The sequence below is a fragment of the Mesoplodon densirostris genome, chromosome 4 (assembly GCF_025265405.1).
Source record: "Mesoplodon densirostris isolate mMesDen1 chromosome 4, mMesDen1 primary haplotype, whole genome shotgun sequence".
Lineage (NCBI taxonomy): Eukaryota > Metazoa > Chordata > Mammalia > Artiodactyla > Ziphiidae > Mesoplodon > Mesoplodon densirostris.
The window spans coordinates 125270884-125281811 of record NC_082664.1 but is presented as its reverse complement, the minus strand read 5'-3'; the positions used below and the strand labels follow the sequence as shown (position 1 = coordinate 125281811).

At 41.2% G+C, this 10928-nt stretch overlaps 1 long non-coding RNA gene across 1 annotated transcript in view; it reads left to right on the top strand.

Moving 5' to 3' along the window:
- Nucleotides 1-572: 572 nt before the first annotated feature.
- The window catches only part of LOC132487503 (uncharacterized), a 28462-nt gene continuing 18106 nt past the window's right edge, over nucleotides 573-10928 (top strand). Inside the window, exon 1 of the long non-coding RNA XR_009531647.1 lies at nucleotides 573-780. This is a non-coding gene — a long non-coding RNA (uncharacterized LOC132487503). The remainder of the gene's footprint in view (nucleotides 781-10928) is intronic.

Below are 10928 nucleotides of genomic sequence, written 5' to 3'. Positions count from 1 at the left end.
ATTGGGAAGAACTCAGTTCTAGGCCCTCCATCTAACAGCAAGGGAGCTGGGAAATACAGTTCTACTGTGAGCTCAGGAAGAAGACGTGGTAGGGTGAACATAGAGCATTGTCTCAGCCACAGAAGATGCTATTATCCCCATTATACAGATGAGGAGACTGAGACTTGAAGATGATGTAATTTATCCCAGGTCACATGACTTAAGGATCTTTGACTCCTTGAGTTAGGACTTGTGCCTCAGTGTAGAAGGTATGCATCCCCCCTCCCTTTTCCAGCATCATTCTCCTTTGTCTGCATCCCAGCACGATGACAAAGCTGATAGCAACAGTCGACCTAGTGCTTGCTATTCACCAGGCACGTGCTAAGTTTTCAGATACCTCCTTTCCTTTCATCATCATGACAGCCTTTAAAAGTGTGTGTGGGGGGTCTGCTCAGGCTGAATGCTCCCAGGAGAGAATGTTCCCAGGAGAGAAGAGGAAGCTGAGGCTCCAAGTGTGGGAGTGACTTGCAGGAGAGTGGTTGGACTGAGCCTCACTCCCAGGCCTCCCTGGCTGCAAGCCTGCACTCCTCACTGCTGTGCTGCACTGAAACCTGGCCAGCCTGGGAGTCATACATCTGACTCCCCACCTTACGTGGCCTGCCAGAAACACTTTTGCATTACTTTGGACTCGCCAAGCATTCTCATTGGGAGAAAATGAAAACTCCCACCATGTCTACGTTTTTGGGGGGCACTTGAGGATGAAATGAATGGAAGAATATATTTAAAAGGTCGAATTGTTCCGTAAGTGGAAGAGATTTTTAATATCCTCCAAACTCTGCTTTTCTCTACTTCTTCCTGATTTCCTCAGTCCTCCTCAGTAATAGAGCTGGGACAAAAGTGGTGATTATCTGAGGGACACAAGCCGGGGCTGTCTCTTGGCAAGGCCTTTCCTCCCAGCCTCCTAGGGCTTTTCCAGTTTTCAGGCTGTTCCCAACGACCCCGAGAAGACTGCCACCGTCTCCCTCTGCAGCGATGGAAATAATTCGCTCCTTTCTTCCTATTTGTACAGTCATGCTTCGTTGGGCTCTTAAATATGATCTTTGTTTGCAGTACATTTGCAACCCCTCACAGGTTCTATTTTTACTTCTCTTGCTAGAGGAACTCTGGGGAAGGGGATCCAGCACAAAGGGCCCTAATTAATTTCCCCCGCCTTTAAATAGTTTTTCAAAGTATGTGTTTGAAAAGGACATTAAAAAAAGAAAATTCCATGACTCTGGAGGCAGATTCCAACATATTTCTCACCGCTTTCCACTTGGAAAGCACCCTCCCCTGCCAGCGGTGGCCTGGCTCGCATGTTCTGTTTTGCAGCTGGTAGCACTTCTCCTCCTCTCCGCAAAGGACAGACCGCCCTCTCCATCCATCTCTCAGACAGCTGAGGGCCAGTCTCTCAGGCCACAAGCCGCCTTCGGTTTCAGAGTCTGAGGGCCCAGGGAGGAGATGGTCCTGGCTAAGGGCCGGGCAGAGGTAAAGGGAGCCTCCAAGAGCCACAATCACGAAAGCACAGAACTGGGCCTTTGGAAAAACCATTAAGGCAGATTCCTTTGCCCTGAATCCCCATTCCCAGAAGGGCCAAGCAGCCAAACCATAATCTGGCTGTCCCGGCTTTGAAATGACATTCCTCATACTTCCTGGGTCTTCCCAAAGCCATGGGGAGGCTGAACACACAATCCCAGGGTAACAGAGAAGCTTCTGTGATCTAGAACACGGGCTTGGAGGGAGGCAGTTTTATTCTTTGAGAATGATTCTGGTTTTCAAGTGTCTCACTGAAATGTGTTTCCAAAGAGCAGATGCTTTTTGAAAACGCAGGAAAAGTTTCTCCCATTTCCGGCTTTCAGTTGCCAGCATTAGGCTGCAGTTTCCTGGGATGAATCCTAAACCTAGGAAGGGAAGTAAGGGGCCTCCGAGATCAAGGGCCATCTCTGGCACTTGAGATTCTTGTGCCTGAATCCCACCACTCGTGCTTCATGCTTTAGGATTTTAGGCTCTATCCTTGGTAAAATGCAAATCGTCTTAGCCATCACGTGAAAGGTGTGGGTGGCAGTGACCTAGGGACACGCTCCTCTCAGCCCTCCTCCGTTTCCCCTCTGCCGCTTCTCTCCTCCCCTGGCCTTGTTCCCTCCCCTCTGTCTTGCCCATTCCCACCCACCCTCCATTTGCTGCTCCCTCCCGGTTTCCTTGCTGTTGTTGTTTTTTTCTTCTCCCCCATCTCTGGTCTCTCCTCTTGCCTTTGGCCTCTTCTCCCCTTGCTCCCAGGAAGCAGCGGCCAGGCCTTTATTTCTGTGGTGAGTTCAATCAGCAGCGCCACAGTCTTGCTGCTAGAATTGGGACCATCTGGGCATGTGCTTCAGCTGCAGCTGGAGAAACACACTTTGGGCTGCTCTCCACCCGAGGGCTTCCCAGGGGCTCCCTGGTAACCCTGTGATGACCTTTTCTGCTTTCTGATGAAGCGGGGCGGGTGGGTGGCGGTGCCCTGGCTGAAGGAAAGAAAGGGCTTCTCTTCATAACTGTAAACACTGAGAGGTCAAGGGGCCTGTGTAGACACAGAGCAAGCCAGATGTGTAAGGTCCCTCATTCAGCGCCCTGGGATGACCCGCAGTCTAGCAGGAGCCTGGGCAGGGCCTGTGCTCTCTGGTCACTGATTTCAGACAGCACACCCAGGCTGTCCAGCTCCAGCCCAATCCTGCACGTACAGGACCAAAGGCAGAGAGAACACACAGGGTGCCAGCGAGCCCCTCTCATTTGGGGAGCCCCTGACCGGGCCGTTCATCATGCATGTGCACAGGACCACTGCTGCAGGGCCACTTCTGCTGTGCCTGTCCCCTCCCCCACCTCACTCCAGGACTAAAGTATCCTGCAGAGGGCGCTGCAGGAGAACCCAGTCCCAGTAGCTTGCAGAGAATGTGTCCAGGACAGACAAGGGCCCAGGAGATCCGACTTCAGAAAGTGTGCAAATGCACAGAAGCACACATCCATAAACGTGTGTGGTTAGAGTCCCAGAAGGAGGAAATGGAGCAAAAGCCATATTTGAAAAGACAACGGCCATGGATCTTCCAAAACCATCGGATGGGTTAATTCTACGTTGTTAATTTAATTTAATTTAAGTTTCTAGCTTCATTGAGATATATTTGACATATAATGTATAAGTTTAAGGTGTACAACTTGTTGATTTGATACATTTATATATTGCAAAATGATTACCAACATAGCTAACACCTGCATCATACCACGTAATTACCATTTCTTTTTTGTGGTGAGAACATTTGAGATCCACTCTCTTAGCAACTTTCAAATATACAACACACTATTGTTAACTTTAGTCAGCATGCTGTACATTAGAGCCCCAGAACTTACTCCTCTTATAACTAGAAGTTTGTACATTTGATCACCATCTCCTACTTTCCCCTGCCACCTACTCCTAGTAACCATTCTAGTCTGTTTCTATGAGTTTGGCTTTTTCAGATTCCACATGTAAGTGATATCATACAGTAGATATCATTCTCTGTGTCACTTATTTCACTTAGCATAATACCTTCAAGGTGCATCCACGTTGTTGCAAACGGTAAATAGGTTTCCAATGTTAGGTAGGTCCTTCTTCCTCATGGCTGAATAACATTCCATTGTATGTATATATGTACCACATCTTTATTCATTCATCCATTTGATGGACACTTAGGTTGTTTCCATATCTTGGCTATTGTGAATAATATTAATTCTATTTAAACCCCAAAAACCTAGGCAGTCGGGTTTTACAGGCTGTACTCTTAATCACTCTGCAGTGTGGCCTATATTAATTCATTATGAATATTTATCCTTTCATTACTGATTTGGTAATTTGTGCCCTCTCTCTTTTGTTCCTTGATTAGTCTTTCTAGAGGTTTATCAATTTCATTAGTCTTTCCAACAACAAACTTTGTTGATATTCTTTTATTGTTTATATTCTATTTCACTAATATCTGCTTTTATATCTATTATTTCCTTCTATTTCCTTTAGCTATAATTTGTTACTCATTTTATAATTTCTTGAGATGGATACTTACATAAATGATTTTCAGCTTTTCTTCTAATATAGGCATTTAAGGTTATAAACTTTCCTCTAAGTACAGCTTTAGCTTTATAAGTTTTGGTAGGTCATATTTATCATATTATTCAGTTCACACTACTTTCTAATTTCTATTGTGATTTTTTTGGTCCATGTATTATATGAAGCATAATGATGAATTTTCAAACATCTGGGAGTTTTCCAGTTATCTTTTTTTTAATTGATTTTTTTATTTAGTCCACTACAGTCAAAGAATATACTTTGAATCATTTCTACCACTTGAAATTTGTTGAGATTTGCTTTATGGTCTAGCATGTGGTCAGTGTTGGTACATGTTTCAGGTACACTTGAAATTAATTTGTTTTCTGTTGATGTTATGTGCAGGTTCTGTGTATGCCAATTAGGTGAATTTAGTCAATTGCGTTGTTCAGATCTATATCCTTACAGATTTTTTGTTGTTGTTACTTGTTTCATCAGTTACAAAGAGATATATTAGAGCCTCTTCTTATGATTGTGATTTTTGTCTATTTTTCCTGTGAGTTCTGTTAATTTTTGCTTTACATATTTTGAAGCTATGCCATTAGGTTCATAAGAATTTAGGATAGTTGAGTCATCTTGATGGATTGGCACTTTAATCATTATAGAATATCTCTCTGATGATAGAAATGCTTCTTACCTTAATCTCTACTTTCTCTTGGCCACTGTTTGCATAGTATATTTTTTTCTGTCCCTTCAGCTTCACTGTGCCCTCATTTTAGGTTGAACCATATGAAACTGCCATTTTTGTAAGTCAAAAAATGGTTGAATATTGGCCTTTTCATATGTTTCAACTTAATATTTAAGGTGAGTCTCTTGTAAGACACATGTATTTTTAAAAAATCTAGTCCGAAAATCTATGTCTTTTAAATGGAGTATTTATTCCATGCCCCGTATATCTCTTACTTCTTTTCAGTATTTTCCATTTTTACGTTTAATTGGAGTATTTCATTATTTGGCTGACACATTTGGTTGTATATTTTCCATCCTTACTATTTGTTTTCTATTTTTCCTACCTGTTTTATGTTCCTTTTCTTTTGCAATAATAAAATACATTTCATTATTCCATTTACCCATTATCTTGTCAGTTTGACATTCTTTTACTATTACTTGAGATTGCCTTAGATTATTTAACTTATTAGAGTCTAATAGAAAGTAGTCCTTTTGTAAATTCTTAGGCAGTGCTAGACGCTTAGAACACAAACTCCATTTACTCCTTTTTGTGTTATTGTCATGCACTGCAAGTCTATATGTATGTGAAACTTCATATTACATTATCTTATGTCGATATTCATTTAGACTTATCCACACATTTACCCTTTCTGTTGTTCTTCATTCCTTCCTACATGTCCTTTTTTCCCCATCTGGGATCATTTTACTTCTGCCTGAAGAACACACTGTAGTGGTATTTTTAGTGCTGGTCTACTGGTGCTGAATTCTCTTGGTTCTTGTCTGTGTAGAAATAACTTTATTTTGCCTACACTTTTGGAAGATTTTTTCCACTGGGTATAGAATTCTAGGTTTTATTATTATTATTTTAGCAGTTTGAAGAAATCATTGCATTTTTTTCTGGTTTTCATCTTACTATTCTGCTTTTGAAGGTATGCATCTTTTTCTCCAAGCACTTTTAAGAATATTCTCTTTTTCTTTGGTGTTTAGAGATTCACTATGATGTTCCTAGGTGTGATTTTCTTCGTATTTATCCTGCTTGGAAGTTTAGCACTTCCTAAATCTCTAGCTTGATGTCTTGTCATTGTTGGAACATTCTTGGTCATTATTTCTTTAAATACCACTACTTCTCTATTCTTCTCTCTTTCCCCTTCCAGGGCTTCAATTATATGCATATTTGGATGTATATTTAAACATTCCACCATATCCCATATGTGTCTTGTTTTCAGTATTTTTGTTTATTTGTTTTGGACTTCAGACTGGATATTTTCTAATGACTTCAGTACAATTTAACTAATCCTCTTCAGCTGTTTCAATCTACTATTGCATCATCTTTTGAATTCTTAATACCATGAATTACATAATTTTTCAGTTTTAGAATTTGTTTGATTTTTAAATATAGATTATAGTTCTCAACTAAAATTCTCCATCCTGTTCTTTCTTTTTCTGAACATTAATCAGAGTTATTTGAAAGTTAGGATCTCATAACTCTAATATCTAGGCTCTCTGTGGGTTTGTTTTTCCTGTCCGTTTTTCTTGTCTGTTTCTTCTCTTGGCCCTGTGACTTGGTACACCTAGTATTTTTGATTGAATACTGGTAAGCTTATATTTAAATTTGTGGAGGCTTTGGATGATGTCACCTTCTTCTGTAGAGGATTCACCCTGTCCTGTGGCAAGCAGCTAGAGTAGGGGCCACTGGTCTACTTCAGTTCAATCAAAGGCTGAATGACCTGAGGCCTGGTTTCAGTCTTTCTAAGAGTCAGTCTTCCTCTGGTTAATCTTTCAGACAGTAGCCCTCCATGGGTCCCAGCTGAGAACCTGGGGTAATTCTTGGGTCCTTCATCCTTGGAAAACCCTAAATTCAGATTTTTGCCTCCCAGGGACCATGGAACTTTTCAGCCACCTTTTGCTTGGCTTCTTAGCTCCTTACCCTACATAGCTAAGACTTGGCAAATATCTCAAGGAGAAAAATGCCAACTGCCAGGCTCACTTCTCTGTGCCTCCATTGTCTCTTAGATCTGACTCCTCAAATCCTGGCTGCCTTGGAAGCCTAGAACTGTGGCTTTTATTTTTCTGCTCTGTGAAATAGCCTAAACTCTGCTGGCTTCTCTGCTTCTTTGTGGGTAACCTCTGCCAGGCCCCTCAGCTTCTCACCCTATACCAGACATCCCAAGGGGAAAAGTGATGAACAAATGGTCATATCTTTCAAAGGGCTTTCTTTTTTTCTCCAAAATCTTGGCCCCTTGAATAGTGACTGCCTTGGGAGTCCTACAGTGGTTCAAAGAGATTTTTTTAAAAAATTTATCCAGCTTTTCCAGTTGATCTCAATGAAAACTGTAATCTGACACAAGCTATTCCATCATAGCCCAAAGTGGATCCCTACCTTTTCATCTTTTAAAATCTTGTTTTAATAATTTTCAAGTTAATTGAAACTATTGTTTACCCTGATCCCTTTTTGCTGTTCTATGAGGGCATAAACAAATAAATCATACTTTCATACACTTTTTGCTGAGTTGTCTAGGCTTATCTCCCCAATCACATTCTAATAAATGAACTTCACAATTTTATTGCATTTATATTTTATAAACTGACAACCTAAGCATTATCTTCTTTGAAACCCACCCCAATCCTATAAATAGAAAGATTTTTTTTCCTATTTTGAAAATCATGATGTGGAATCTCATTAAAATTCATTTAGCAAAGAAGTTAAATGAATCCTTGAATGAATGTTGCTAATTAAACAGAGGAATCTTAAGTAAAATTTAGTTATCCGAGCTCGAAGCTTAGCAGCCATTCGTGCTTCTTTTTTGTTGTAGGCTCCCTGAAGCCAGAACTTCTTCTTAATATTCCATCGGGCTCACCAAAGATTTGAGTGCACAGCAGATGCTCTGGGAATGCTTGCTGAATTGATTTATATTGTGTGGCAGCAGCTGATCAGAGGTAGAGGCTCCCAGCCTGACACTGGTCCTTAACTATTGCATCAGATTGTATTTTAAAAGGAACAGAGAATAATAAATTTTGGTGCCAAAAGAAACCCACAGGAATTTATGAGAAACACAACATAAATTAACTGAAACTCTGACTCAGTATCTTGTTCTCCTCTGTCTTTTATTTAGGCACATCTGGGTATAACTAAATCAGACAAATCTGCCCCTCTCAGACAGGCAGCAAACCCAGCAAAAAATCCCCACTAAAACCGAAAAGTAAAGCAAACTGACATCATTTAACAGTTAATGGGGACTGTTATGGTCTAAAGTGACAGGCATATAAATTGAAGCCATTTCTGAAATAAGTCATTCAAAATTTGAGGAGTGGGGAAAATACAACCTTTATTTTCAAAGTCAATTCTGAAGCATTTGAAAAGAAAAGAGCAGTGAAACATTGCTGAAAAATTCAGGAAGGACTACAGATGTTTTGAAACAGATTACTGGTGAGCTTGTCAAAATTTGGAAAAGGATAGCGTCCCCTCATTCTGAGTCACAGGAGGATTCAACAAGGCTTTATGAGTTACCAAGCTGGGAGTAACTCAACTCATTTATTTGTTTGTTTGTTTGTTTGTTGCATTGAGTCTTCGTTGCTGCACACAGGCTTTCTCTAGTTGTGGCGAGCGGGGGCTACACTTCGTCATGATGCGCAGGCTTCTCATCGTGGTGGCTTCTCTTGTTGCAGGGCATGGGCTCTAGGCGTGCGGGCTTCAGTAGTTGTAGCATGAGGGCTCAGTAGTTATGACATGAGGACTCGGTAGTTGTGGCTCGCGGGCTCCAGAGCGCAGGCTCAGTAGTTGTGGTGCACAGGCTCAGTTGCTCCGTGGCATGTGGGATCTTCCCAGACCAGGGCTCGCACCCGTGTCCCCTACATTGGCAGGTGGACTCTTAACCACTGCGCCACTGGGGAAGTCCCAGTAACTCAACTCTTGACAGAGTTTGGGGAAAATATTTTTTATTTGTTTAAAATTAGAAGTGTGATTTCTGTTACTTGTTCACTCAATGAAAATCTCCAAACTCCTGTATCAAATTTAGCCTTATTTACATCTGTCTCCGGCACAGAAACTGCAATCCATGAAGATTGAAATTGTCAACATTGGTTATGTTGGGCTGCTGGGTAGAGAGTCAAATTTGCTGGATTTTAAAAATTATTTTAATCAACTTTATTGAGGTATTATTTATATATACATGTATATATACATTTATATATACATGTGTATATGTGTGTATATAGTAGAATGAACCCATTTAAAGTGTACAGTGCAAAGAGTTTTAACAAATGTATAAATCCATGTAAACAACATCAAAACAACACTTTGGCCTGACCTCCCTATCTGGCTGGCTCCCTCAGGCATGGTCCAGAGCAGCTCCCCAGTCATGCCCACAGCAGTGGGGCCCTGCACTGTACCCCGAGAAGAACCTCCAGGCTCCAGTTTACCCAGTGACACTTCAGATGCGATCATGGACCTGCTGGTGCAGTCAGTGACCAAGAGCAGTCCTCGTGCCTTAGCTGCTCTGGAAGGCAAGCGTTCCCGTGGCAACCTCAAGTCTTTGAGACGGATGTTGAAGAGTGGGCTCGCAGAGGACCTGGTACAGGCACTAGGACTGAGCGAGGATCCTGGCCTGGAAGTGTGAAGGTGCTGCTTCCACGATACCTATCTGGGCCCCAGCCTGCAGTGCAGGAGACTGTGGTGAGGAGGAACCAGAGCAGAATTCTGGGCCTCTTCCCAACTCAAGGGCCACTCTGTGCCCATGGCCAATGCCGTGAGCAGTATTAGCTGTGTGTGCCTGTGTGAGTGTGCATGTGCATGTATGAGCTCCCTGGACATGTGGAGCATAATAAAGTTTTCCTAGCCAAAAAAAAAAAAAAACTTTCTTCACCCCCAAAAGTATGCTTGTGCCATCTTCCAATCAGAGTGATTGACAACCAGCCCCAGGCAACCACTGATCAGCTTTTTGTCCCTATAGCATAGATTTGTTGTTTCTAGAATTTCTAGAGTTTCAAACGTGTGGAATCCTAAATATGTTTTCTTTTGTACCTGGCTTCTTTCACACAGCACAATTATTTTGAGATTCATCTATGTGGTTGCATGTATCAATAGCCATTCCCTTTTACTGTGAGTAATATTCCATTATATGTATGTCCCACAATTTATCCACTCACTAGTTTATGGACATTTTGGTTATATTTAGTTTTTGGCTTTTATTAAGCTGCTAACAAACATTTCTGTATGAGTCTTTCATGGACATATGTTTTCATATCTCTTGGGTAAATGCCTAGGAACAGAATTGCTGGGTCATATGATAAATGTCTGCTTAATAAAACTGTCAAAATTTTCTGAAAGGATTATGTCATTTTACACTATCACCAACAATGCTCCACATCCTTCCAATTGTTAGAATTGTCAGTTTTTTAATGGGTAGGTGTGGGTATATAGTTATATCTCATTGTGGTTTTTAATTTTCATTTTCCTGGTGGCTAATGATGTTGGGCATCTTTTCACATGCTTATTGGCCATTAATACATCATCTTTGGTGAAGTGTCTTTTCTAACCTACTGAACATTTTTAGTTGGTCTTTCTGTTATTGTAGAATTCTAAGGGTTCTTCACAGATTCAGGATATAAGTCCTTTGTCAGATGTATGTGAAGTGAATATTTTACCCCAGCCTGTGGCCTGTCTTTTCATTTATTTAAGAAATTTTCAAAGAGCAGAAGTTTTTAATTTTGATAAAGATCATTATGAACTGAATTGTGTTCCCCATGAAATTCATATGCTGAAGCCCTAAGCCCCAAGTGGCTGTGTTTGGAGATAGGACCTTTAAAGTAGTAATTAAGGTTAAATTATATAATAAGGGTGGGGCCCTAATCCAATAGAGCTGGTGTCCTTATAGGAAGAGGAAGAGACATAGAGATGCTCAGATATAGAGAGAAGGTCATGTGAGGACGCAGTGAAAAGGCAGCCATCTGCAAGCCAAGGAGAGAGGCCTCAGTAAAAACCAGCCTGCTGGCACCTTGATCTTAGACTCCTAGTCTTCAGAACTGTGAGAATACCAATTCCTGATGTTTCAGCCACCCAGTCTGTGGTATTCTGTTGTGGAAGGCCTAGCAGACTAATACAAAGACCAAGTTATCATTTTTTTTTTTTTTTTGGCTGTATTGG